Here is a 27,930-nt window from a genome sequence, read left to right on the forward strand (position 1 = left end):
GTAGGAGGGAGGGGTTCAGATTTTTGGGACATTGGAACCGGTTCTGGGAAACGTGGGACTATTACAAATTGGATGGTCTACACCTGAGCCGGACTGGAACCAATGTCTATGGGGGTACTTTTGCTAATGCTGTGGGGGAGGGTTTAAACTAATGTGACAGGGGGATGGGAACCAAATATTGGACAGAAAAGAGGTAGGAACGAACGCCTGTAGGGAAATATTTAATGGAGTCAGTGTGACGAAAGGGGATCATAGCCAGGGAGCAGATGATGAACACAAAGCGACAGGTGGCCTGAGGTGCATTTGTTTTAATGCGAGAAGTGTAGTTGATAAGGCAGATGAGCTTAGGGCTTGGATCAGTACCTGGAAGTATGAATTTAACGCTATTACTGAGGCTTAGTTGAGGGAAGAGTATGATTGGCAATTAGTTGTCCCAGGATATCGATGCTTCAGTGGGGTTAGATTGGGAGGTAAAAGGGGTGGACGAGTTGCAGTACTTGTCAAAGACGATAACACAGCTGTACTGAAGGAGGGCCCCATGGAGGACTCAAGCAATGAAGCAATATGGGTAGAACTCAGAAATAGGAAGGATGCAGTAACAATGTTGGGGCTGTACTACAGGTCTCCCAACAGCGAGCGTGAGATAGAGGTCCAAATATGTAAACAGATAATGGAAAGGTGTAGGAGAAACAGGCTGGTGGTGATGGGAAATTTTAATTTTCCCAACATTGACTGGGATTCACTCAGTGTTTGGGGTCAAGACGGAGCATAATTTGTCAGGTGTGTCCAGGAGAGTTTTCTCGAGCAGTATGTATACAGTCCAACTCGGGAAGGGGCCATCCTGGACCTGGTGCTGGAGAATGAATCCGGCCAGGTGGTTGATATTACAGTAGGGGACTACTTTGGAAATGTCAACCACAATTCCGTAAGTTTTACAATACTCATGGACAAGGATGAGAGTGGTCCTAAAGGAAGAGTACTAAACTGGGGGAAGGCTGACTATACCAAGATTCTGAGGAATGTAGATTGGGAGAAACTGTTTGAAGGTAAATCCACATTTGGTGTGTGGGAGGCTTTTAAGGAGAGGTTGATTAGCATGCAGGAGAGACATGTTCCTGTGAAAATGAGGAATAGAAATGGCAAGATGAAGGAACCATGGATGACAGTTGGAATTGTGAGTCTAACCAAGAGCAAAAAGGAAGCATACATGAGGTCTAGGTGGCTGAAGACAGACGAAGCTTTGCAAGAATATCGGGAATGTGGAGCGAATCTCAAACAAAGGATTAAGAGGGCGAAGAGAGGACATGAGATATTGCTGGCAAACATGGTTAAGGAAAATCCCAAAGCCTTTTATTCATATATAAAGAGCAAGAGGGTAACTAGAGAAAGGATTGGCCCACTTAAGGACAAAGAAGGAAAGTTATGTGCTGATTCAGAGAAAATGGGTGACATTCTTCATGAGTATTTTGCCTCGGTATTCACCAAGGAGAGGGACATGACAGATGTTGAGGTTAGGGATAGATGTTTGCTTACTCTAGGTCAAGTTGACATAAGGAAGGAGGAAGTGTTGGGTATCCTAAAAGTCATTAAGGTGGACAAGTTCCCTGGTCCGGATGGTATCTATCCCAGGTTGCTGAGGGAAGCGAGAGAGGACATAGACTTGGCCTTAACAGATATCTTTGCAGCATCCTGGTGAGGTGAGGTCCCGGAGGACTGGAGACTTACTAATGTTGTCCCCTTGTTTAAAAAGGGCAACAAGGATAATCCAGGTAATTATCGACCGCTGAGCCTGACATCAGTGATAGGGAAGCTACTGGAGAAGATACTGAGGGATAGGATCTATTCCCATTTGGAAGCAAATTGGCATATCAGTGATAGGCAACATGGTTTTGTGCAGAGAAGGTCATGTCTTACTAACTTAATAGTATTCTTTGAGGACGTGACAAAGTTGATTGTTGAGGGAAAGGCTGTAGATGTCATATACATGGACTTCAGTAAGGCATTTGATAAGGTTCCCCATGGCAGGCTGATGGAGAGTGAAGTCACATGGGGTCCAGGGTGTGCTAGCTAGATGGATAAAAAACTGGCTAGGCAACAGGAGACAGAGTGTTGTAGTGGAAGGGAGTTTCTCAAATTGGAGACCTGTGGCCAGTGGTGTTCCACAGGGATCTGTGCTGGGACCACTGTTGTTTGTGATATATGTAAATGATCTGGAGGAAGATGCAGGTGGTCGGATCAGCAAGTTTTCAGATGACACTAAGATTGGTGGAGTAGCTGATAGTGAAGGGGTCTGTCAGAAATTACAGCAGAATATAGATAGACTGGAGAGTTGGGCAGATAAATGGCAGATGGAGTTCAATGCGGGCAAATGCGAGGCAATGCATTTTGGAAGATCAAATTCAAGGGCGAACTATACAGTAAATGGAAAAATCCGATGGAAAATTAATGGACAGAGAGACCTGGGTGTTTAGGTCCATTGTTCCTTGAAGGTGACAACGCAGGTCAACAGGGTGATCAAATAGGCATATGGCATGCTTTCCTTCATTGGACGGGGTATTGAGTACAAGTGTTGGCAGGTCATGTTGCAGTTGTATAGGACTTTGGTTCGGCCACATTTGGAGTACTGTGTGCAGTTCTGGTCGCCACATTACCAAAAGGATGTGCATGTTTTGAAGAGGGTGCAGAGGCGGTTCACCAGGAGTTCACGGTTCACCAGGATGTTGCCTGGTATGGAGGGTGCTAGCTATGAAGAGAGGTTGAGTAGATTAGGATTATTTTCATTAGAAAGACAAAGATTGAGGGGGGACCTGATTGAGGTCTACAAAGTCATGAGGGGTATAGACAGGGTGGATAGCAAAACTTTTTTCCCAGAGTGGGGGATTCAATTACTAGGGGTCATGAGTTCAAAGTGGGACGAGGAATGTTTGAGGGAGATATGCGTGGAAAGGTCTTTAACAGAGGGTGGTGGGTGCTTGGAACACGTTGCCAGCAGTGATGGTAGACGCAGACACAGCGTCTTTTAAGATATATTTGGACAGGTATATGGATGGGCAGGGAGAAAATGGACCCAGATCGTTAGAAAATAGATGACAGGTGAGACAGAGAATCTTCTGGATGTGAGTTTGCTCGCTGAGCTGGAAGGTTAGTTTTCAGACGTTTCATCACCATTCTAGGTGACATCATCAGCGAGCCTCCGATGAAGCGTTGGTGTTATGTCCCGCTTTCTATTTATCTGTTTCGGTTTCCTTGGGTTGGTGATGTCATTTCCTGTTTGCAGATGACACTAAAATTGATGATGTAATGAACAATGAAGCAAGTTATCTCAGAGTAAAATTTGATTTGAATTTCCCACAGTTCCTCATTTTCACTATTCACCATGTTCCCTGCTATTTCTGGAAGAGTTTCTGTTCCTCCCTTCATGGAAACAGAACATCACATTCACCACACCAGGCAGAGCTGGCGTGTGTCATGTCGTGAATATATCGGAGGTCGGCACTCTGGCACATGATGGATAAGTCACCCACTGCTGCGAAGAAAGTTCTAGAATGAGATAACAATGTGAAGAGCTGGATGAAGCGCCCAGACCCGAAACATCAGCTTTCCTGCTTCTCTCATGCTGCCTGGCCTACTGTGTTCATCCAGCTCGATACCTAATCTCATATTCAGCATCGGCAGTTCCTACTATCTCTGAGTAAGTTCTGGAATGAAACCAGCTCACTTGATGCCCTTTGTCAGTACTGCCCTCTCCCTGATACATACATCGTGTACTCTCTCAGTGTTGGAAATGCCTTCCTCTCCTTAGTTTATTTTCCTGGCTGATAAACAGTCATATCTTGACACAGTTGCAGTGGCCTGAAATATTAATGAGTCTGCTCTTAATAGAAGTAGTGGACAATGTAATTGCACAATTTTCTGTACCACAGTCGCGATAGCAGCAACACCACTATTGCTGCTGGAGGTGACTGGGGATGTTGGGGACGAGATGACCTTGTGGTATTATTTCTAGTCTATTAATCCAAGGATCCAGGTAATGACCCAGACCCTGATTCAAATCCTGCCACTGCAAATTGTGGAATTTGAATTCAATGAACTACATGGAATGATGAAACTATTAAGCCATCGTTGATCATTGGGAAAAAACTCCACCTGGCACACTAATGGACTTCAAGGAAGGAAATCTGCCATCCTCACCTGGTCTGGCCTACATGTGACTCAAGACCAACAGTAATGTGGTTACCTCTCAACCGTCTTTTGGAATGGCCAAGCCAGCCACTCACTTGTATCAATCACCACAACGTCTCAAAGAAATGACACAGGACAGACCTATATACCAGCAATGTACAGCACGTGGTCTGTAGTGATTCAATAAAGCAGCTCACAGATATCTTGTCAAGGGTAACTAGGAAAGGGAAATAAATGCTGGCCCAGCCAGTCACACCCACATCCCATGAATGAATGTGAAGATGACCACACTCAGAGAAGACAGACTGAGGGGACATAACTTATTTCAGACAGGGATTTAGAAGTATATCTACATGGGCACGACATTCAGGAATATGGGAAAAAGCGAAAAATAAATGTAATTAATTTCACATTTTATTTCCATCCCACCTGATCATCAACAATCCCGTTCTTTGTTTCTTTTTTTTCCCTCTAGCTCTATCATTCAGCATTTATTCAACTTATTCCTTCTCCCCTTCAAAACAAACATCCCTGTCAACAGAATAAATCACAATAGTTACCAGCTGATTTCAGTTCTGATGTCTGTTCAGTGAACATGAAATGCTAACTCTGTTTAAATTTCATCAATGCCTGTCAAACCTGTTCATTTCCCGCAGCACTTTGGTTCTTTTAGTTTTGGTCAATTGAATCAAGAAATGTAAGTGTTACTGTTTTAAAGCCCATAACCTGCAATGAAGAACTTTGCATGTTGAAGATACATTGTTGTTTTATTGTAGCAGTGAGAAAACCACACTTACTCTGCAAGGTCAGCCTGACTGTGCCCAGCGATTTTTTTTTTGTTGTTGTTGGCTGTGTCAGAGTAATCAGCACAGTAATAACATTTTGATTGTGTTTTGTTTTGGAGGGGGAGGGTGTTGGTGCAGGTGGTTACAGCATTGCACAGGGACAATAGGGCAGAGCCATTTAGCCTGAAAAATGAAAACATCCATCATTCTCCCTCACGACAGACGTCGTTCTCACAAAATTCGGAATAATTTTCGGTACTGACTTCCAATTCTGTCAGGAGATGTTTGTCCTATTTGTGATGAGGCTATTTGGTGTCTGAAATGCACTGCTTAGGAGGATGGCTGAGGCAGGTAACATGCCAAACTATAAAAAGCATTTGGATCAGCACCTGGTGGTGCAGTCTCAATGAGTCTTTTTTCAATTGTCTGATTCTATGTGGTAGCAGCCATGAAAGGTCTGATATATTCCGAAGTACTAGCCAATGGCACTTGTTTGTCTGTTCCATCAACTGTGTTCAGAAAGTTTTTGAAAACCGCATCTCTCATAAAGTATCAGCACTTACTCAACCTGGGACAGTCGAGCTGTCTCTGAAAACATCCAGCTTTTGTCAAATGGTCAGTGCCAGATTATTCCAGCTGTTTATCACCATTATTTTAATGAAACTGATAAAATGGATACAGCTTTCCCTTCATTAGAATAATGTATTTTAGCTGTTATGGCTCATTCCTCAAAAGAAGAATAGACTCCTTGTTCCCATGTGCATATTTTGATGATGTATTTGTTTTCTTGCCAGTTCTTAATCCCCACTCCCTTCCAGTGCTGTTTCCATGATCTGGTTCCATGTTTGTGTCACTCGAACATGCATTGCCAAAGAGAGTGTTTGTGTTTGAGCCAGGATTGTGAATGTTCATAAACTAACAGAACATACTGACAGGAGATTAAAACATCAGCAACCCAACAGTATGGAAACCGAGTCCTCAGCACCGTTTCATGGTCCTCAGTTACTGCAGACGTCTATGTCGTTATTCCAAAAGATGTGGCACCATTCAGGTTTAGCTGATGAATGGCTCACAAGAATAGTTCTTCAATGCTGTCTGGCAGGAATTATCTCCAACAGGAGGCAAACCAAAAGCCCTCCTTTGATATTCAATGAGATAATCAACTTCCAGCAACAAATATCCTGCATGTAACTATTCATCAGAAATTCACCAAATCATAGTCATAAAGTTCTGAAGAACGGAAACAGAGGCTTCAGTTTCACCTTGTCCATGCCAACTACATATCCCAAATAAATCTTGTCCCGTTTGCGAGCACTTGGCCCATATCCCTCTAAACCCTTTCGAATCACATACCCATCCTTTCATATGTTGTAATTGTACCAAAATCTAGCACTTCCCCTTGCAACTCATTCCACACACACACACCACCCTTTGTGTGAAAAAGTTACCCCTGAGGTCCCTTCTAAATCTTTTCCAGCTCACCTTAAACCCACACCCTCTAATTTTGGACTCCCCGAGCCCAGTGAAAACACCTTGTCTGGATGCCCTATCTATTCCCCTCCTGACTTTACAAACATCAGGAAGGTCACCACGCAGCCTCCGAATCTCCAGGAAAAAGTTTATTCAGTTTCCCCCTACAGCTGAAAGCTTCCAACCCTGGCAACACCCTTATAAATCTTTTCTGAACCCTTTCAAGTTTCACAACATCCTTCCGATAGCATGGAGAGAGAATTGCATGCAATATTCCAAAAGTGGCCTAAACAGTGTACAGCTGCAACAGGACCTCCCAACTACTATACGCAATGCACTGGCCAATAAAGGTAAGTGCACCAAATTCTTTCTTTACTCTCCTAGCTGCCTCTGAATCCACTTTCAAGGAACTCTGCGCCCACTAACAGGACACGTTTTCCAGCAATACTCCCCAAGTACTCCCCAGCAATACCATTTCGTGTATAAGTCCTGCCCTAATTTGAATTCCAAAACACAGCACATCACATTTATTCAAATTAAACTCTATCTACCACTTCTTGGCCCAGTGGCCCATCTGATCAAGATCCCATTGTACTCTGAAGTAACCTTTTTCAGTGTCCACTACATTTCCAATTTGGAGAAATTCAGGCTGGAAGTTTTCAAGGTCAATTAGGGCTGATCTCGCTACATTAAAATCCCAAAGGAATTCAAAAGAAAGTCTGATTTTCCAGAAGATTACAAAGCAATGTAGACATTTGTAATGATCTATCGAGCTAATCACTGTCTTTGATGTTGTGGGATATATTTGCAAAACACAGTTCACGTATAAAGTGAAAGAAAAAAGCCAAATCTCAGGTCACAGATAATTCAAGATAACTCAGCATTTGAGAAGCAGCTGGAGGAGCATTCAAAATGCCTGAGCCTAGTGTCTGTAGACTTCAAGGTAAGTGTGATTAATGTAGTTTTGTTTGTTTGACTGGAATAGGCATGCTGAGCTGAAGGTCCTGTTGGTCTACTGAATGACTCTCTGACCTTAATTTTTGAAAACAGAAAATACAGTTTTACAATTTCCATATTTTGTGAGCATCAAATGTTGAGGATTACGCTGTCCAAGGCCACACAGCATCCTGGTTTGGATATATATCATTGTCCATTCACTGTCACTTGCTCAGAATCCTGTACTTCTCCATGGAACATATCTGGTAGTGTCCCTGGGTTTCACCGTCATATTCTGAATGGGAATTAGACAGAGGCAATAAATGCTGGTCTTGTCAATGAAACTCATCTCACCAGAACAAATAAAAGTAATCTGTCCTATTAAAGACATATATTCAGCCCAATCTGTTTACTAAAGCAGTTTTAATGAGAATTTAACTTCATTCTATGTCTCTGATCTTTCTGAAAAACCATGAAACTTTCCTGAGTATTTTCATAGTGCTGTTTAAAAATCATATTTGGAAGTACCCATCATTCTGAAAGGGGCAGCCTTCATGACCACATTAATTCTGTCTTAATTTTCCGGTTTCTACAGACAATAGACGTAGAAACTTGGATCAGGAGTAAGTGATCAGAAAAATCAAACCCAGTCTGCCATGCCATGAGTTCTTGAAAGATCTGGATGTGGCCTCAAATAAACATTCCTCTCCACCCCTTATAACATTAGTGTGCCATTCTTAGTCAAAAATCTTTCTGCCTCTCCCTTAAGAATATTCAATGATTTATCCTCCATCTCTTTCTGGAAAGATTTCCATAAGCACACAATCCTTTCGAAGGGTTAAAGAAATAAGTCACCATTGTCTAACTGAGATATTCTCCAGTTTTACGGTCCATCCACTGTTCACAAATGGAAATATTGTTTCAGCATTCAAATTGAAAAGACTGCTCGGAATATTTTGGGTTTAAACAAGATCATGTGTCATTCGCCTAAAGTCCAATAAATTCAGGGCCAGTCTGGTCATGATTTCCTCTGAAGATAAATACTTCTCACAGGAATGAGTTCAGCCAATCATCTCTGGATGGCTTCTGATTTCATCATGCACACAGTGCTCTCAATGCAGTCTCACCATTACCCTGGAAAAGTGTCCAAAATCTGCCCTATTCGGCCTTGAAACTGCTCGACCATGTCCTGCAGCAAACCAGGTACCACAGCCATATTACCTTCCTTAGTACCTGCCTATGGAACCAGATCATCCCCATTGGACTACAGTCCATATTCAAGCCTTCCCAATTTGGCCCCAAGCGTGACATAGTCTACATCCAGAACATTAAGACCCTTCAGAAGCATTTCACAAGTGTTTCTCCCTACGACTCCTGAAACACACACTCACAGCAATGCACCAGCATCTCCAGGCACTGCAATCCAGCCTCGCCCAGCTCAGAGCCTCCCTCTCTCAGACCTGCAAAGGACCTCTCCTGTTTTTTATTCTTCGTAGGATCCACAACCTGAACTCTCAATTCTACTCAGCTTAAGTGGACACAAAAAACCGTAAGTACAGTAAACTTACTGGTGCCTACCACCCAAAACAGGCTTCCCCCAACTCCCAAAACCCCAACCCTACCCAGGAACTCCCCCACAATGTGCCCACCACCATTGGCCATGTGGCCTCTGTCGGAGCCACCAGGAAAGATGTCACATCCTCCGCCGCCGGATACACCGTTTCCAGGACAGCGAATGCCACCGCCTCCATTTCCGAGTCCAACACCATTGACACTGAGGACACTCCTACCGTCACCGCTGCTGCCGCCTCCTACCCTGCTCCACCCACCACCGACACCTACGGCGCTCTGCCCACCGCCGATGCAACTCCACCCACTGCCGCCGTACACAACTCTGCCCACTGCTGACGCCGATGCAACTCCACCCGCCATTGCCGAAGTAACTCTGCCCACGGCCTCCACAGCCAGCAGCTCCAGAGGAGACAGAAACACTGAGCCCTGCCGAGTCTACACCATCCCTTCCTTCCTACCCCCCTTACTGAGGACGAACGGTCAGTCCTCAGTAAAGGGCTCACTTTTGTCCCCCTCCACCCACAATTCAACGAGAACCGCTCATGCTTGGACGCTGAGTAGTTTTTCCACCGCATCCGCCTCCACGCTTACTTCTTTAAACGTGAGACTAACCCTCCCTCTACTGGCCCCTTCTCTCTCCTCCAATGCACCCACCCCTCCTGGACACCATCCCAAGGGCCCCTACCCTCCCTCAACCACTTCATCATTAACTGCCGTCATGACATCAAACGCCTTAACCTCTCCACCCCTCTCACCCACTCCAAACTCTCCCTTGCAGAACGTGCAGCCCTCCGCTCCAGTCCCAACCTCACCATAAAACCCATGGACAAGGGAGGGATAGTTGTAGTATGGTGTACTGACCTCTACATCGCCGAGGCTATATGCCGACACTCCTACACCACCTCCTCCTGTCCCCTTGATCATGACCCCACGCCCGATCACCAAACCATCGTCTCCCAAACCATCCACAACCTCATCACCTCAGATGACCTCCCACCCACAGCCACCAACCTCATCATTCCCCAACCCCAAACTGCCCACTTCTCTCTCCTTCCTAAAATCCACAAACCTGCCTGCCCTGCTCGACCCATTTTCTCCGCCAGCTCCTGCCCCACTGAACTCATCTCCACCTATCTGGACTTCATTTTCTCCTCATTTGTCCAGGAACTCCCTACCTACGTCCGTGACACCACCCACACTCTCCACCCCTTCCAGAACTTACAATTCCCCGGTCCCCAAAACCTCATCTTTACCACGGACGCCCAGTCCCTATGCACCTGCATTCCCCATACAGATGGCCTAAAGGATCTCTGCTTCTTCCTGTCCCACAGGCCCGACCAGTCCCACTCCACTAACACCCTCATCTGCTCAGCCAAACTCGTCCTCACACTCAACAACTTCTCTTTCAATTCCTCCCACTTCCTACAGATAAAGGGGGTGACCATGGGTACCCGCATTGGCCCAAGCTATGCCTGCCTCTTTGCAGGTTACGTGGAACAATCCCTCTTCCGTACCTACACTGGCCTAAATCCCACTTCTTCCTCCCTTACATTGACGACTGTGTCAATGCCGCCTCCTGCTTCCAGGAAGAGCTCAAACAGTTCATTCACTTCACCAACACCTTCCACCCCAACCTTAGGTTCGCCTGGACCATCTCTAATACCTCTCTCCCCTTCCTTGGCCTCTCTATCTCCATCTTCGGCAACTACCTAGAAACTGATATCCATTTCAAGCTCACCGACTCCCACAGCTACCTAGAATGCACCTCCTCCCACCCACCTTCCTGCAAAAATGACATCCTCTATTCCCAATTCTGCAACATCTGCTCCCAGGATGAGGCATTCCACCACTGTGCATCTCAGAAGTCCTCATTTTTCAAGGACTGCAATCACCCCTCTCAGTGATCTAGAACTCCCTCGACCATGTCTCCGGCATTTCCCGCAACTCATCCCTCACACCTCCTCTCCTCAATAACAACCATAACAGAATCCCCCTCGTCCTCACATACCACCCCACCAACCTCCGATCCAACACATCATCCATCGACACTTCAGCCATCTGCAATCCAACCCCACCACAAAAGATATTTTTCTCTCCCCACCCTTATCTGCTTTCTGGAGGGACCACTCTCTCCATGACTCCATTGCCCGCTCCACACTCCCCTCCAGCCCCACTACACCCGGCACTTTTCCCTGCAAACGCAGGAAGAGCTACATGTGCACCGATACCTCCCCTGTCACCCCCATCCCAGACCCCACATCTGCTAATGTGGTATACTGCATCCGCTGTTCCCGTTGTGGCACCCTCTACATCGGGAAACCAAGCGGAGCCTTGGGGACCGCTTTGCAGAACACCTATGCTTGCTTCACACTCAACAACTGCAGCTCCCAGTCACCAAACATTTCAAATCCCCCTCCTGCTCCGTCGATGACATGTCCATCCTGGGCCTCCTGCAGTGCCACAACGATTCCACCCGAAGGTTGTAGGAACATCAGCTTATATTCCGCTTGGGAAACCTGCAGCCCAATGGTATCAATGAGGACTTCAAGCTTCAAAATCTCTCCTTCCCCCACTGCATCCCAAAACCAGCCCAGTTCGTCGCCTCGCCCCACTGCACAACACAACCAGCCCAGATTGTCCCCACCTCACTAACCTGTTCTTCCTCTCACCTATTCCCTCCATCAACCTCAAGTCCCACCCCATCTTCTACCTCCTAACCTCATCCCGCCCCTTGACCTGTCCGTCCTCCCTGGACTGACCTATCCCCTCCCTAACTCCCTACCTACAGTCACGTTTACTGGCTCCATCCCCGCCCCTTTAACTTGTCTGCCTCCCCCCCACCTATCTTCTCCTCTATCCATCGTCTATACACCTCCCCCTCTCTCCCTATTTATTTGAGCCCCCTTCCCCTCCCTCATTTCTGATGAAGGGTCTAGGCCCCAAACGTTGGCCTTCCTGCTCCTCTGATGCTGCTTGTCCTACTGTGTCCATCCAGCTCCACACTTTGTTATCTCAGATCCTCCAACATCTGCAGTTCCTACTATCTCTGTTGGAAAAGCTCAGAGATCATGGGAACTGCATTAAAGCTGCCCCAAACACCAGCTTTTGTGCCCCTGAGATGCTGCTTGTCCTGCTGTGTCCATCCAGCTCCACACTTTGTTTTGCTGGAAAAGCTCAGCCTGTCTGCAGCATCTATGAAGGATCAGGCCGAGTTTCATGTTTCCGGACGGTGGCCCGCCCTCAGAATTGTGGCCTCGTTCTCCTCTGATTGGTTGGAGAACAAGCACATCCGGTGCCTTCTTCCTGTTCCGCCTTTTGCTTGCTATTGGTTGTTAGATGTCGTTCAGCCACGGAGCATGCGCACTGGGAGAGATATCCGGAATGAAATGGTCCTCCATGAGAGCCACAAGTGGTGAGTACAGGTTAAACGGGAGGGCAGCTTCGGTGCTGTATTCCAGCAAGAGGGCTGCGTGATTGCTCAGTTTAGGTCTCAGGTCTCAAACAGGGGTCTTCCGGTGCTGCGTGTAGGTTGCAGAGAGCCTCAGGCTTCCTCCCTGAAACAGGCCGAGACTGCCCTGTGAGAGGGAAAGTCCTGTCAGCTTTTACCCTGTCAAGCCACTTCAGAATGTGATTACAGCAATGAGAGGTGTTCTCAGTAAAGCAGAACTCCAATGTGTACTCACTGGTTAAAGGTCTTTCCACTGTGTCCTGTGATAGCACCCTCACTGAGTTTTTAAAAACCATTTTTGGCTTGAATCTGAGAGTTGAACGGTGACGTCTGGGCTGTGAGCAGCAGTTGTGCTAAAAAAAAAATACAAAATCAATTATTGGTTTCTGAGGCCTGGCCTGGAAGTTAATTGCAGGTTGTTTCTTATTCAAAAACTGTGTAGACTCTTTTGGCCATTAATAAGGTCAGCATCTGAGAACTGGTGCCAGCAAGTCTGGGAGAGAATGTGGTCAAACAGAAGGACTTTGAAACTGGGCCAAATGCACATCTTTGACGCTGAGCTGGCTGTTGGTGCGACAGAGGCTCAGAGAAAGACCAAAGAGTGGAGGGAGAGAGCTGAACAGGGTGGGGCTGTGTGGTTTGGATATTGGGGTTATTCTTCGCCCGTCACCCCGCCTCAAAATCCAGCCAGTTGTTTCTCTCATTGTCCCTCTTCCACAACTTTATCCACTTCTGTACCTCCAGCCCCTATCCCACCCCTCAGGTCCCCCATTATCAGCAAACGTCCAAAGATATTTCTTACGTACTATGTTGCTTTTCTCACAGCATTCAACAACTTGAAAACTGGATTGAAATGAGAGACAGAGCAGCCACTCCAGAAGCTTCCAAAATCACACTGCACCTTCTTGACCTGCTGCAATCCACGTGGTGAAGTAGCTCCCATGTTGCTGTTTGGTAAGGAGTTATAGGATTTTCATCCAGTGGTGATAAGGTCGTACTGATATTTCTGTCAGTTGTAATCATTTTGTTCTTATTCCACCTTCACTGTATTAGAAACGTAGAAAATAGGAACAGGTGCAGGCCATTGTAGCTTTCTATCCTTCTCTGCTAGTCACTTTGATCATGGCTGATCATTCTACTCATATTCTTCCCACTTGAGAGTCATACCCTTTGATCCCTGAAGCCCTCACAACGATACATATCATCACCATCATCATGTGTTTGGCCTTAACTGCTTTCTGCGGCAGCAACTTTCACACGGTTGCCAGTCTCTGTTTTTTTTAAAAAAAAGTTTCCTCATTTCAGTCCTTAACAGCCTGGCCCATGCCCCTCAGCTCCGACTCCCTGGTCATTGAAAACATCCTTCCTGAATTTAGGCTTGTTAGAATGTTATTGGCTTCTGTGAAATCTTTCCTCATTCTTCTAAACTAGGGCGGCATGGTGGCTCCGTGGTTAGCACGGCAGCCTCACAGCACCAGGGACCCAGGTTCGATTCCAGCCTCGGGTAACTGTCTGTGGAGTTTACACATGCTCCCTGTGTCTGCGTGTGTTTCCTCTGGGTGCTCCGGTTTCCTCCCACAGTCAAAAGATGTGTAGGCTAGGTGGGTTGGCCATGCTAAATTGCCCGTAGTGTTCGGGGTACGTGGGTTGGAGGGGGAGGGGGATGGGTCTGTGTGCGATACTTCAAGGGGTGGTGTGGACTTGTTGGGCTGAAGGACCTGTTTCCACACTGTAGGGAATCTAATCTAATCTAAACTCCAGTGAATTTCATCCTAACCAATCAGTGCTGTCCTTATACGTAAGTCTTGCCATTCCAGGAATCAATCTCATCAACTTTGTGAATAGCGTCCATAGCCAGAACATCCTTCCTCAGATAAGAATTTCAAATTTGCACATACCATCCCAGGTGTGGTCTCACTAAGATCCTCTACAATTTCAGCAAGACATCCCTGCTCCTGTACTCAAATGCTGTCACTCTGAAGGTCAAAATACCATTAGCCCTCTTTGCCCCCCATTGCACCTGCATGCTTACTGTCAGTGACTTGTGTTTTCCTCGTTTTGTAATCCAACTGGATAGTCTTGAACTTATCCACATTATATTTCATCTGCCTTGCATTTTTGCCCCACTCACTCAACTCCAAGTCACACTGAAGCATACTTGCATCTTCCTCACGGATCACTGTCCTAATCCTGCAAGCTTGCAGATACAATATTCAAGTTTTCTCATTTAAATAGCTAATAGATGATGTGAGTACCTGGTGTCCATCACTGACCCCTGCACTATCACACTTGTCACTGGCTGGCACACAGAAGCAATCAGATCTCATATGCTTTAACTTTACTTGCTAATCTCTTCTGTGGGACCTTTTGAACGCCTTCTCAAAGCGCACATGAGCAACATCCGCTGGCTTTTCAACTCCAAATGAAACATTCCAGCAGTTTTGTCCAGCATGACTTCCCTTTCATAAATCCATACTGACTCTAATTCTGTTACTGTCTTCCAGTGTTACATTAAGGTCTATAGTTCTCAGGCTTCTCCCTATCCCTTCTAAAACAAAGGCATAATATTAGCCATTTCTGGCCATCTGGCACCCCACACGTATTTATAGATGATAGCAACATTTTTGCAATTTCTTCCCTTGCTTCCCATAATGTCTTGGGATACATTAGATCAGGTGCTGAAGATTTATCCATCTTCATATTTCCTAGACATTTAACTCTTCCTCTCCTGCAACATGAACTGTTTCCAAAATGTCAAAAATTATTTGAGTTCTGTAGCCTCCTTCGTTCCAACTTGTCTATGCCGACCAGTTTCCCAAACTGAACGAGTCCCACTTGCTTGTGTTGGGTCCATATCCCTCTAAACCTTTCCTATTCATGTACCTGTACAAATGTCTTTTAAATATTGGAAGTATACCTGCATCTGCCACTTCCTTTGGCGGTTCATTCCACATAGAAACAACCTTCTGTTTGAAAGAGCTCCCACTTGTTTACCTTTAAATCTTTCTCCCCTTCCTTTAAAAATATACCCTCCAGTTTTGGACTCCCCTCTACAAGGGAGAAGACCCTTGTTGTACACTTTATACCCCTCATGATTTTATAAACCTCTCTAAAGTCATCCCTCAACCTCCTATTTTCAAGTGAAGTCCTAGTCTCTCCTCATAACTCATACAGTCTATAGGTTACCAGTACTGGAGGGTAAGTGTAGCATGAAGCCACCCAAAGTAGAAAGTTAATCCAACCACGAGAAGCATCACATAGTCTCCATCTGTTTGGCCCTTCGTCAAATAGTTTGGCAAAAGGGACTGTCCAACTTCATACATGGAGAGTGAACGTTTCAGCTGGTTTTCTCCAGCCCCCTAGTCTTGAAATACCTCACGTGAATGAAAAGGGATCTTCCATTCACCTTATCTGTACTCTTCATGATTTTATAAACATATAAGTCCACGCCTCCAATTCTTAGACTGCAGTGGAAAAATATCCCAACCGATCAAGCCTCTCCTTAGGACTCAAAGCCTCCATTCCTGGCAACATCCTTATAAATCTTTTCTGAACCCTTCCAAGCATGATGATATTCTTCGTATGACAGGAGATCTGACGTAGACACATTATTCCAGAAGAGTCCTCACTGATGTTCTGCACAACTTCAACATCACATCCCAACTCCTATACACAAAAGATCTGAGCAGTGAAGGCAAGCAGGCTCAACACCGACTTAACCACCCTTTCTACATGTGATGCCAACCTCACAGAATTAAGGGCCTGAACCCTGAGGTCTCTCTGTTCGACAACACTAACCCCAAGACCCTACATTTAATTGTATAAGTCCTGATCTTGTTTGTTTTACCAAAATGAAATACCTCGCCTTTATCCAAATGAAACACCACCTGCCATTCCTCAGCCTGTTGACCCTATAAATCAAGATCTCTTTGTAATCTTGGACAGCCTACTTCACTGTCCACTATCCTGCTTATTCTGGTGTAATCTGCAAACTTACTGACCATGTCTCCACTATTCTCATCTAAATCGCTTTTTTATACAAAGTCAAACAAAATTAGAGCGAGCACTGAACCCTGTGCAACACCTCTGGGAACAGGCCTCTGGTCTGATAAACAACACTCCACCACCAGTGTCTGTGTCCTGTCACTAAGCCATATTTGTATGCAGTTGACAAGCTCCCCCCGAGTCCCATATGATCTAACTTTACTAATTAGTCCACCTTGTGGAACATTGTCAAAGGATTTACTCTTGTCAATATAAACTACTTCCACCACTCCGCCCTCAATTATCTTCTTTGTTACTTCTCCAAGAAAATCAATCAACTAATCATTCCTATCTCTCCAAATACATAAATCCTACATTTCACGATTACCTTCAACTATATACCCAAAACCAAGGTCAGACTCTCAGCTCGATAGTTCCCAGGCTTCTCCTTACGTCCCTTAAACAAAGGCACAATTTTAGCCACTCTCCAGTGATCTGGCACCTCACCTGTAATTATAGATGATACAAATATTTCTGCAAGGGGGCCCCATGTTTTCTCTTTAACTTACCACAACATGGTTTGATGCACTAGAGCAGGACCTAGAGGTTTAAAGTCAGAGTGTAACACATCACGGAAACAGGCCCTTCGGCCCAAACTGGTCCATGCTGACTCTGTTGCCCACTCAACAAGTTCTAATTGCCTGCATTTGGTACATGTCCCCCTACAAACACTTTCCATCTCTGTTCCTGCCCAAATGTTGTTTTTTTTTAAATTGTTGTTTTTGAGCCTGTCTCAACCACTTTCTCTGGCAGCCCATTCCAAATATGCACCACTCTCTATGTGAAGAAGTTGCTCCTCACATCCTCCTTAAATCTGCCCCCTCTCACCTTAAATCTGTACACTCTAGTTTTCCATTCCCCATCCCTGGGAAAAAGACGACATGCATTCTTCCTATCTAAGCCCCTCATGATTTTATCCACCTCAGTAAGGTCAACCCTCATTCTCCTACATTCCAAGGAATAAAATCCAATCCTGGCCAACCTCTCCTCAGAACTCAGGCCTGCTATTCCTAGCAACATCCTTGTAACTCCTCTTTGCACATTTTCCAGTTTAGCTATGCCTTTCCTGTAACAGGGTGACCAAAACTGTACGCCGCACTGCAAATGTGGCCTCTCCAATGACTTGTACATCTATAATGTCCCAACTCCAATAAGCACTGCCTTGACCGAAGAAGGCCGGCCTGCTAAATGCTTTGCTCACCACCCTGTCTACCTGTGATGCTGCTTTCAACCAACTATGTACTTGTACTCCTCAGTGTCTCTGTCCCACAATACTCCTCAGAACTTACCATTCACTGTATGACTCTGACCTCGGTTGAACTTACCAAAGGCCAACACCTCACGCTTAGCTGTATTGAATTTCATTTGGCAATCCTCAGCCCACTTCCCGCTGTAATTTTTGATAACTTTCACTGCAATCAGTGATACCTCTTAATGTTGTATCATCCGCAAACTTACTAATCATGCTGTGTACATTCACATCCAGATCGTTTATGAAAGTGAAAAATAACAAAGGTCCCAGTACTGACCCCTGTGTTACACCATGAGCCACAGGACTCCAGTCCAAGAACCAACCTTCAGCCATCACGCTGTTATTCCTACCATCGATCCCATGAGCTAGCGCTCCCTGGATCCCGCACAACCGAACCTTCATGACTAGCCTGCTGTATAGGGCCTTGTTAAAGGCCTTACTAAAATCCACATAGACAACATTCTCTGCCTTACTCTCATCAATCCTCTTGCTTACCTCTTCGAAAAGCATGAATAGATTTGTCAGACATGATTCTTGTGCACAAAGCCATGATGACTATCCCAAATCAGACCTTGAATATCCAAACATTTGTGCATCCACTCCCTGAATATCATCTTCAATACCGTGTCTACCACTGGTTCACTGGCCTGTAATTCGCTGGCTGGTTTTTGCTACCTTTCTTAAACAATGAGACAACACTAGTCACCCTCCAGTCTTCCAGAATTTCAGCAGTGGCCAAAGATGAAGCAAAAATCTCTGCAATTTCTTCCGCAGCCTCCCGCAGTGTCCGAAGCTGGACTTCATCAGGTCCAGTGGATTTATCAACCTTAAAGTGCTTTAAGGCTGTAAACACCTCCGCGATGGTCCAGAACATCCCCACTTGCTTCCCTTTTTATCCTTAGCATCCATGATTCTCTACTTAATAAACACTGAGAAGAAATTCATTAAAATCTCCCCCATTTCTGTGAACTGTTTTCAAACCAAAATATTTCTCCTCCTGACTTGTCTAGCCTCCATTTCTTTCTCAACAGTAAAAACTGATGCAATATATTCCTTTAAGATCTCTCTCTGCTCCTGTGGTCCAACACAAAGTTGACCTTTTTCATCTTTATGGAGCCCTGCTTGCTCTCTCGGTGCTCTCTTCCTCGAAATGCACTTGTAAAAACTCTGAATTATTCTTAAGCTTATCTACCATGGCAGTTTCAAGTTGCTTTTTTGCCATCCTGATCTCCTGTTTAAGAATTCCCCTAACACTATTTACACTGTTCAAGATATTCATTTGAGCCAAGTTGTTTGCATCTAATAATTTATTATTATTATTTTCTTGACTGAAACCTGAGTATCTTTTTCACCCATTGTTCTCTAATCCTACCAGCCATACCTTTCACTCGAACAGGGACATAATGACTCTGAATTATCACACTTTTGAAAGCCTCCCACTTATCAGACATCCTTATACCTGCATTCTCCTCCTGATACCTTTTGAAAGTTACAAAAACAGAAGTTGCTGGAAAAGCTTAGCAGGTCTGGCAGCATCTGTGAGGAAAAGTCAGAGTTAACATTTCGGGCCCGTTGATCCTTCCTCGGAACTTTTGAAAGTTCTTGTCTTATACCATTAAAATTTGCCTTCCTCCAATTGAAAACTTCTAATTTTTTCTGGAAGACACATCCTTATCCACAACTGTTTTAAAACTGATAGAATTACTATCACAAGATTCAAAGTTTCTCTGTTCTGCCACTTCAGTCACTTGCTATGCCTTATTAACCAAGAAAAGCTTCCTATTTTCATAAGAACATTGATTTATTGGGAAAGAAAACTTTATCGAACACATTTCACAAATTACTCACCATCCAAATCTTTAACACTCTGTCAGCCCATTTTAAATGTTTGGAAACTGTAGATCACTAACTATTATAATCTTATTATTCTTACACCTATCTGAGATCCCTCGGCACATTTGTTCCTCAATTTCCCTCTGACTATTAGGAAGCCTATGGTACAATCCCATGAGATGATCGTTCCTTTTCATTTCTAATTTCAACATATGTTTTCATTGGATGGTGTTTCTAAAATATCTGTTCTGGTGATAGCAGCAATGTTTTCCTTATTAATGAAAGCTACTCCATCACCTGTTTTGCCCCCCTTTCGATCTTTCCTCTGAAATCTGGAACATTATTACAGGGAAAATATCTTGCAGGCGTTGGATGAAGTGGAAAAATTCTTCCTACCAAAATGAATGGAGCACAATATTCATTAAATGGAATTCTGAAGTGCAGAAGAATTTAAATTAAGAAATTGAGTTTCAGAGTTAGTGTGCAGATATAGAATGTCATGAGAGGGTCATACAGCATGGAAACAGGCCCATCGATACAACTCGTTCATGCCAACCGTGTTCCCAAACTAAATTAGTTCCATCTTCCTGCGTTTGGCCCATATTCGCGCTCAACCTTTCAAATTCATGTACTTATCTGAATGTTTTTTAAACATTGTAACTGTACCCACATCCACCACTTCCTCTGGCAGTTCATCCCACACACTGAGCACTCTGTGTATAACAAAAAGTTGTCCGTCATGTCCTTTTTAAATCTTTCTCCCCTCATCTTAAAAAAATGCCCCTGGTTTTGAAACCCCCCACCTGAGGGAAAATACCTTGGCTATTCCTTATCTGTGTCTCTCATTATTTTATTAACCTACATAAGGCCATCTCTCAACCCCTTAGCTTCCAGTGAAAGAAGTCCCAGCCAATCCAGCGTATTTTTATAACTCAAACCCTCCATTCCCAACAATATCCTGGTAATTTTGACCAAACCCACTCCAGTTTAATAATAATCTTCCCATAATAGGACGACCAGAGCAGCACATAGTCCGACCGAAGAGGACTAGCCAACATAACTTCCCAAGTCCTGTACTCAAAGGCCTGAGCAATGAAGACAAGTGTGCTAAATGTCTTCCGAACCACCCTGTCTACCTGTGATGCAAATTTCAAAGAATGATGTACCTGAAACCCGAGGTTTTTTTCTATTCTGCAACACTACCCAGAGCCCAACCATTAATTGTGCAAGTCCTGCCTTTGTGAAGTATTGCGTTGTGGTAAAACAAACATTTATCCTAATAAAATTCAACCTGTCATTCCTCAGCCCATTGCCCCAATTGATTAAGATCTCTCTGAAATCCAGAAAGCCACGAGGCCATCTCCCTTGTTATGACAACAAGGAATAATCAATGAAAAGATGTTCTGCTTCATTTGTACAAGGAAGGGGTTGGACCAAATCTCGAATACCGTATCAGGTTTTGGCCTTCCGTTCGTTTATTCAAAGTGGCTCAGAGGAGGATTACAAGATTGAAACCTGGAATCAGTGGGTTGTCTGAGGAAGATGGATTGGGCAGGAAAGAGGGAAAAGGATTTGTCAGGAGCTGCTGATTAAAACAGGAAACTGATGTGAGCCAGGATATAGGGTGCATTGAAGTAGAGTCTGTTTGGGTTGAGCTGAAAAACACCAATGGACAAAGAAAATGACCTTAGTGCTGCATATGGACCCCAAGCTGCAGTAATATTAGGGAAGGCATTCGGGTGGAATTGAGAGATACAAGGCATAAAGGTATGGCTTTAATTACAGGTGACTGCAACCTACTTATAAATTGCCCAAATCACACTGTAACAGTACAGTGCAGGAGGAATCCTTCGTGTCTGTATGGTACAATTTTATGAATCAACATGTTGAAGAAGCAGAGATAATGGGAACTGCAGATGCTGGAGAATTCCAAGATAATAAAATGTGAGGCTGGATGAACACAGCAGGCCAAGCAGCATCTCAGGAGCACAAAAGCTGACGTTTCGGGCCTAGACCCTTCATCAGAGAGGGGGATGGGGAGAGGGAGCTGGAATAAATAGGGAGAGAGGGGGAGGCGGACGGAAGATGGAGAGTAAAGAAGATAGGTGGAGAGGGTATAGGTGGGAGGTAGGGAGGGGATAGGTCAGTCCAGGGAAGACGGACAGGTCAAGGAGGTGGGGTGAGGTTAGTAGGTAGCTGGGGGTGCGGCTTGGTTTGGGAGGAAGGGATGGGTGAGAGGAAGAACCGGTTAGGGAGGCAGAGACAGGTTGGACTGGTTTTGGGATGCAGTGGGTGGGCGGGAAGAGCTGGGCTGGTTGTGTGGTGCAGTGGGGGGAGGGGACGAACTAGGCTGGTTTAGGGATGCAGTAGGGGAAGGGGAGATTTTGAAACTGGTGAAGTCCACATTGATACCATATGGCTGCAGGGTTCCCAGGCGGAATATGAGTTGCTGTTCCTGCAACCTTCGGGTGGCATCATTGTGGCAGTGCAGGAGGCCCATGATGGACATGTCATCTAGTCCATCATGGGCCTCCTGCACTGCCACAATGATGCCACCCGAAGTATGCAGGAACAGCAACTCATATTTCGCCTGGGAACCCTGCAGCCATATGGTATCAATGTGGACTTCACCAGTTTCAAACTCTCCCCTTCCCCTCCTGCATCCCTAAACCAGCCTAGTTCGTCCCCTCCCCCCACTGCACCACACAACCAGCCCAGCTCTTTCCCCCCACCCACTGCATCCCAAAACCAGCCCAACCTGTCTCTGCCTCCCCAACCGGTTTTTCCTCTCACCCATCCCTTCCTCCCGCACCAAGCCGCACCCCCAGCTACCTACTAACCTCATCCCACCTCCTTGACCTGTCCGTCTTCCCTGGACTGACCTATCCCCTCCCTACCTCCCCACCTATACTCTCTCCACCTATCTTCTTTACTCTCCATCTTCGGTCCGCCTCCCCCTCTCTCCCTATTTATTCCAGCTCCCTCTCCCCATCCCCCTCTCTGATGAAGGGTCTAGGCCCGAAGCGTCAGCTTTTGTGCTCCTGAGATGCTGCTTGGCCTGCTGTGTTCATCCAGCCTCACATTTTATTATGTTGAAGAAGCAGATGGGTTTTGTATAATGAGGATGGAATAATTGACAATCCAGTTGAATATGGGCCCTTAAGGATGAGTGGCCACAATAGTTTGGAATTCTTCACAAAGCTGGAGAGTGATCATGTTGTTACTGAGTCTTGGGTCCTGTAATTAAATGAAAGCAGTTAAAATGGTATGAGGCACGAGCCAGTTGTGATAAATGGTGAATCAGTGTTTAAATGGATGATGGGAAATGGTAATGGCAAACATTGAAAGAGCGTGTGGGCAAGCTGTGGAAGTTATTCATCGCAGCCAGGCATAAGAACAAAATGGGAAACATGATCAAACCACAGCACAGAAAGGGAAATGAACAGGTATTAAATTTAAGGAAGCAGCATACACAATTAGGTCAATAAAACAACTGACAACAGGATTGGGAGCTGTTTAGATTTCTGCAAAGGGAAACAAAGGGATTTAATCAGAGTGAGAAAACAGAACATGAGTGCATGCTGCAGGGACCATACAAACCAATAGAACTTTGTTATATATTCATTCACAGGATGTGGACTTTGGTGGCTTGGCCAGAATTTATTGCCCATCTGTGATTGCCCAGAGGGCTATCAAGTGTCCACTGCAATGCTGTAAGGCTGGCGTCACATATCGACCAAACCAGGTAAGGATACATTTCCTTTCCCTGACGGATATTAGTGAGCCAGATGTTTTTTTTTCCTGATGATCAAAAATGGCTCTATAATCATCATTAAACTCTTAATTGGAGATTGGTAATGAAAGACTGGTCACGAATAATATAGGGTCTCCTGACAAGCAGAAACAGTGAATTTATAATGGGGTACAATGTGATAGTGGAATAATTAAATATGACTGAGGTTTTCAATAAGGAGGGTGCAAATAACCTCCCAAAATTAAGGTGATCTCAGGGTCTAATAGGAAGGTGGAATCAGTATTAGGAGGAAAATGATATTGGGAAATCTAATGGGATAACAGGCAGATAAATCCCCAGAGATTGATAACCTTCATCTCAAAGTACCTCAGGAAGTGGCTGTAGAAATAGCAGATGCACGAGTGGCTATCCTCCAAATTCTATAGACTCTCAGTTTTTTTTTATGACTTGGAGGATAGCTAATGTAACCTTACTATGTAAGAAGGGAGTCAGAAAGAAAACAGGGAATTTGCACAAAATTGTTGGTTGGAAAAAATATGTTAGGCCCCCTCCACAACACTCGCCATCCTGACTTGGAAATGTATTGTTATACCTTCAGTGTGGGTGGATCAAAATACTGAATTCTCTCCCTAACAGCATTGTGTGTCCACCTACCACTCATGGACCACAGTGTTCATGAAGACAGATTGCTGCCACCTTCTTAATGACAATTAAACATAGCCAGCAATGCCCACAGGATGTTTTTGTTTTAAACTATCAAGGACAAGTGGGAATGTGGAATTGAAGCGTAAATAGATCAGCTTTGACCTGAGGCTCAAGAGGCAGAATGGACAACTGATTCCTAATTTGTGTGTTCTCTGCTCCGATTTAAAATGCATCATCTCATCAGGAATGATGTATTTTCTGTAACTTAGAAGGATGAATTTTGCAAATGTTAATTGAAGCTGGTTGGGGTGTAGAGAGGAACTAATCCACTGGGTGAGTGAAGTTGGAGCTCAAACTCCCTCCTCACCCGCAGTAATCAGACAGGACTCTAGTTTTTTTTGTCCTGCGGTTCCCTCAAATGTAGGAATAAGGAACAAGTGAAGGCCACTTGGCCCATCGAGCCTGCTCTGCGACTCAATAAAATCACTGCTGATGTAATTTCAACCTCAGCTCTGCATGCCTGCATATCTCAGAATATCTTGCATCATCTTGGTCAGCAAGAATCTGCCTCTGATTTTTTTTTGAAGAATGATTCTGCATCCACTGCCTTTTGACGAAGGGAATCACAAAGATTCTCAACCCTCTGAGAGAAATGTTCCACACTATTTCAAATGGACTCATCCTTACCTTTAAACAATGGCCCTCACTTCTAGATCCTTCCACAAGAGGGACAATGTTTTCACCATGCATCTGGTCAGGTCCCCTCAGGATCTTTGATGTTTCTATTTAGTCTCCTCTTTCTTTTCTAAACTCCAGAGAACACTGGCCTAGCCTGTATTTTCCTCTAGATGTTCCTTCAAGGCAATCCACTCATTCCAGGTATTAGTCCATTGAATCTGCCCCGAAATGTTTCATAACAACCTTCTTTAAGTCGGGTGACCAGAACTGAACACAGTCCTCCAAATACAAATCCCACCAGTGCAAAAGGGGAATTAATTATCGAAAGGAGGACCATGAATTCCGACTTGCTTGCAGGAATGCATTTTCAGCAAGCTTCGGTCATTTACACATATCCAGTTACAGACTGACACAGGTTATAGTCAGATAGTTGTACGGTTTGTATTGTTACACCGACAGCATTGTTGTGGTCTCACTCAAACCTCCCACTCTGCTGGCTCTGCACAAATAATGATTGGCTCTGCAGCCAGTTCCACAGCCTGATTTGTCCTGTATTTTTCATCTTCTGTCCTTTCAAAGATATCAAATGATCCAAGTGGAATAGCTCAGCAGGTTTGACACATCTGTGAAGGAAAAAAAAGAGTTAATATTTCAGGTTCAGCGAACCTTCTTCTGAACTTGAGAAAGGGTCACCAGAACTGAAACATTCACTGTTTTTTTTTCATTCACAGATGTTGCCAGACCTGCTGAGCTTTTCCAGCAACTTGTATTTTCATTCCTGATTTACAGCACCCGCAGTTTTTAATGATCCAGGTGACAATCAGCAGCTTTCAATCTACTTTTATTTTCCAGGGAATTGGAAAGGGAGCATCTACTGACAGAAAGCTCAACTCAAACACTGGATCAGGAACTGCCAGGAACATTTAATTCTCTGGAGCTTTGAACAAGGAAGGAACAAGCATCGTTTACAGTGAAGAGAAACCATACACGTGGTCTGTGTGGACAAGCCTTCAGTCAGTCGTCTGCCCTGTCAGTACATATATACAGTCAAAACAGGGTGACAACAATGACATCCAGCAGCACTTGTTTTGTAATATCATAGTAATGGATCTCAGTTTGAGTTAAGCAATGGCCAGTCATCTCCTATCCTCATTAAGGTCTTTGCACAAACATAGAGCAAACAGCTAAATTCCAAATGTGAGAGTGACGATCCACTATCCTAAGACTCCCTTTGACAGACCATTGTATTGAGGAATCATGACAAAGCTAAATTCAATAAGGACCAGAGAATATTATTCTTCCTTGGGTAGCCAGTCTTTGAAAGCATTGTGTCTTCAGACATCAGTAGATCGAAACAAGGTGAATTTATTCCAATTTGTACCACATACATAGGGAAGAGGTCTCTAAGTCTAGCTCAGAGACACACAACCTTTTACAGCTCAAAACAGCATATTAAGTCATTTTCACATCAGAATGGTTCACGTAACATTGACACATAATTTATTTCATATCAGTTACTTACTACAAAAACAGGACAAAGTTCTGAGTCATCTAATTTCAACAGGGCTTCCACTTCCACAGTATCTTAAGAGCTTCTCTATCCCACCATCAGGATGCATCACAGGATGCAAGCGTTTCCGCGTGAGTAATACTTGCATGACTATCTTAAGCTATACAGATAGGCACATAGGGCTCAGGAACTGTTGATGGTCCACTGTCATAGACATGCGGTAAGACTATGTCTAGATATAGTTGTATTTGACTTATATCTTATGCAGTACTGCTTGGACACATTTACTTTCTACTTGTTCTGTGTTTTAAAGTTCTGCTCCTTTTCCTTCTCTGTTCCCAATGTACATTCTCCTACCCTCCTTACCCTACTTCACCCTGGTTTGATCATACTGAATACAGAAGAAGAGGCTTGTGATTATAGGAGGGCAATCGTCTCAGCTGCAGGAGTTCCTCAGGATCAGGTTCTAGTCCCAACCACCTTCAGCTGTTTCATCAATGACCTTCCCTGCACCATAAGGTCAGAAGTGGGAATGTTTGCTGATGCTTGCACAATACTTGAGCACCGTTTGTGGCTCCTTGGATACTGAAGCAGTAGATATCTAAATGCAGTGAGCCTGGACAACATTGACGTGAGCTTGCCATGCGACAAAGAACATTTGCACCAACAAGTACCAAAAAATAATGACCAAATCTGAGAAATGAGAATCTAACCACAGCCAAGTGACATTCACTGGGTGTATCTTTATGGAATTCCCCATTATCATCATCCTGGGGGCTAATATTGATGAGAAACTGAAATGGACCTACCAGCTGAATAATGTGCCTGCAAAATACGTCTAACCCTCTCAACCACCTGATCTTCCTGTCCAACCACGTTCAGGGATTTGTGAATGTTCACTCCAAGATCTCTTTCTTCTTCTACACCACTTGCTATTCCTCACTTTCATAGTTCAGTCTCGAAAAAATCATTATCACTCACTCCTGTGGATTCAATTCCTTTCACCATTTTATCTTTCAACTTGATTGATATCTCCCTGCAGTCCATAATTTTTTTTTGTCATGGTCAACGATATGATTACTTACTGCATGTCATGTGCAAACTTCTAAATTATGGCTTCTACAGCTAGGTTTTAATGATGGTTATGTTTCACAAAACAGTGGAACTCCACTGGATTAAAAACTGAAAGGACTGCAAATGCTGTAAATCAGAAACAAATAAAAAGCAGAAATTACTAGAAAAGGTCAGCAGAAGTGGCAGCATCTGCAGAGAAAAATCTTAAGATAATATTTCAGTGTGAGTAACCCTCAGAATTTCACTGGAAACAGACAACCAGATATGGTTCATTTTTAGTTGGGGATTTGCAGCAGCTATAAAAGCAGAATATAACTGTATATGAATTTGTAGGTGTCTCCGGAATTTATTTTGCTGAGCGATGCCTTCACACACATGGGAATGGTGAACAACCTCTCCCCAGTGTGTCTGAGTGAATCAGTTTCCACCTCAGTGGGTAATTGAATCCTTCCCTCGGTTTCTCTGTGCTGTGGGTGTCCTTGTCTCTGTCCGGATTGGACGATGAGGTGAATTGAAATCAATGCAGAGAGAAGGCCCAGTTTTCCCTGTTGTGAATGTGTTTTTAATCTTCCTTATTCTCCCATAGGAGGTGGGTATCACTGGTCAGGACAGCATTTGTTGTTCATCCCTAATTTACCTTGAACTGATGACAGAGGGCAGATAGGGGTCAACCATTTTGTTGTGGGCCACAAGCCACTTGTATTGTAGACCAGGCAAGGACTTCCCTTCCAAAGGGATGTGAATGAA

At 44.5% G+C, this 27,930-nt stretch overlaps 1 long non-coding RNA gene across 2 annotated transcripts; it reads left to right on the forward strand.

The window, feature by feature from the left end:
- The first annotated feature begins 12,291 nt into the window (after positions 1–12,291).
- On the forward strand, positions 12,292–27,483 carry LOC132209915 (uncharacterized). 2 transcript variants are annotated; one of them, XR_009446090.1, is made up of 5 exons: positions 12,292–12,357; positions 13,219–13,347; positions 23,154–23,267; positions 25,452–25,628; positions 26,511–27,483. It is a non-coding gene; the product is annotated as an uncharacterized LOC132209915 (long non-coding RNA). The 2 variants fall into 2 exon arrangements; XR_009446089.1 differs by having other exon boundaries at positions 25,452–27,483.
- Positions 27,484–27,930: the final 447 nt, after the last annotated feature.

The sequence above is a fragment of the Stegostoma tigrinum genome, chromosome 8, assembly GCF_030684315.1.
Source record: "Stegostoma tigrinum isolate sSteTig4 chromosome 8, sSteTig4.hap1, whole genome shotgun sequence".
NCBI lineage: Eukaryota > Metazoa > Chordata > Chondrichthyes > Orectolobiformes > Stegostomatidae > Stegostoma > Stegostoma tigrinum.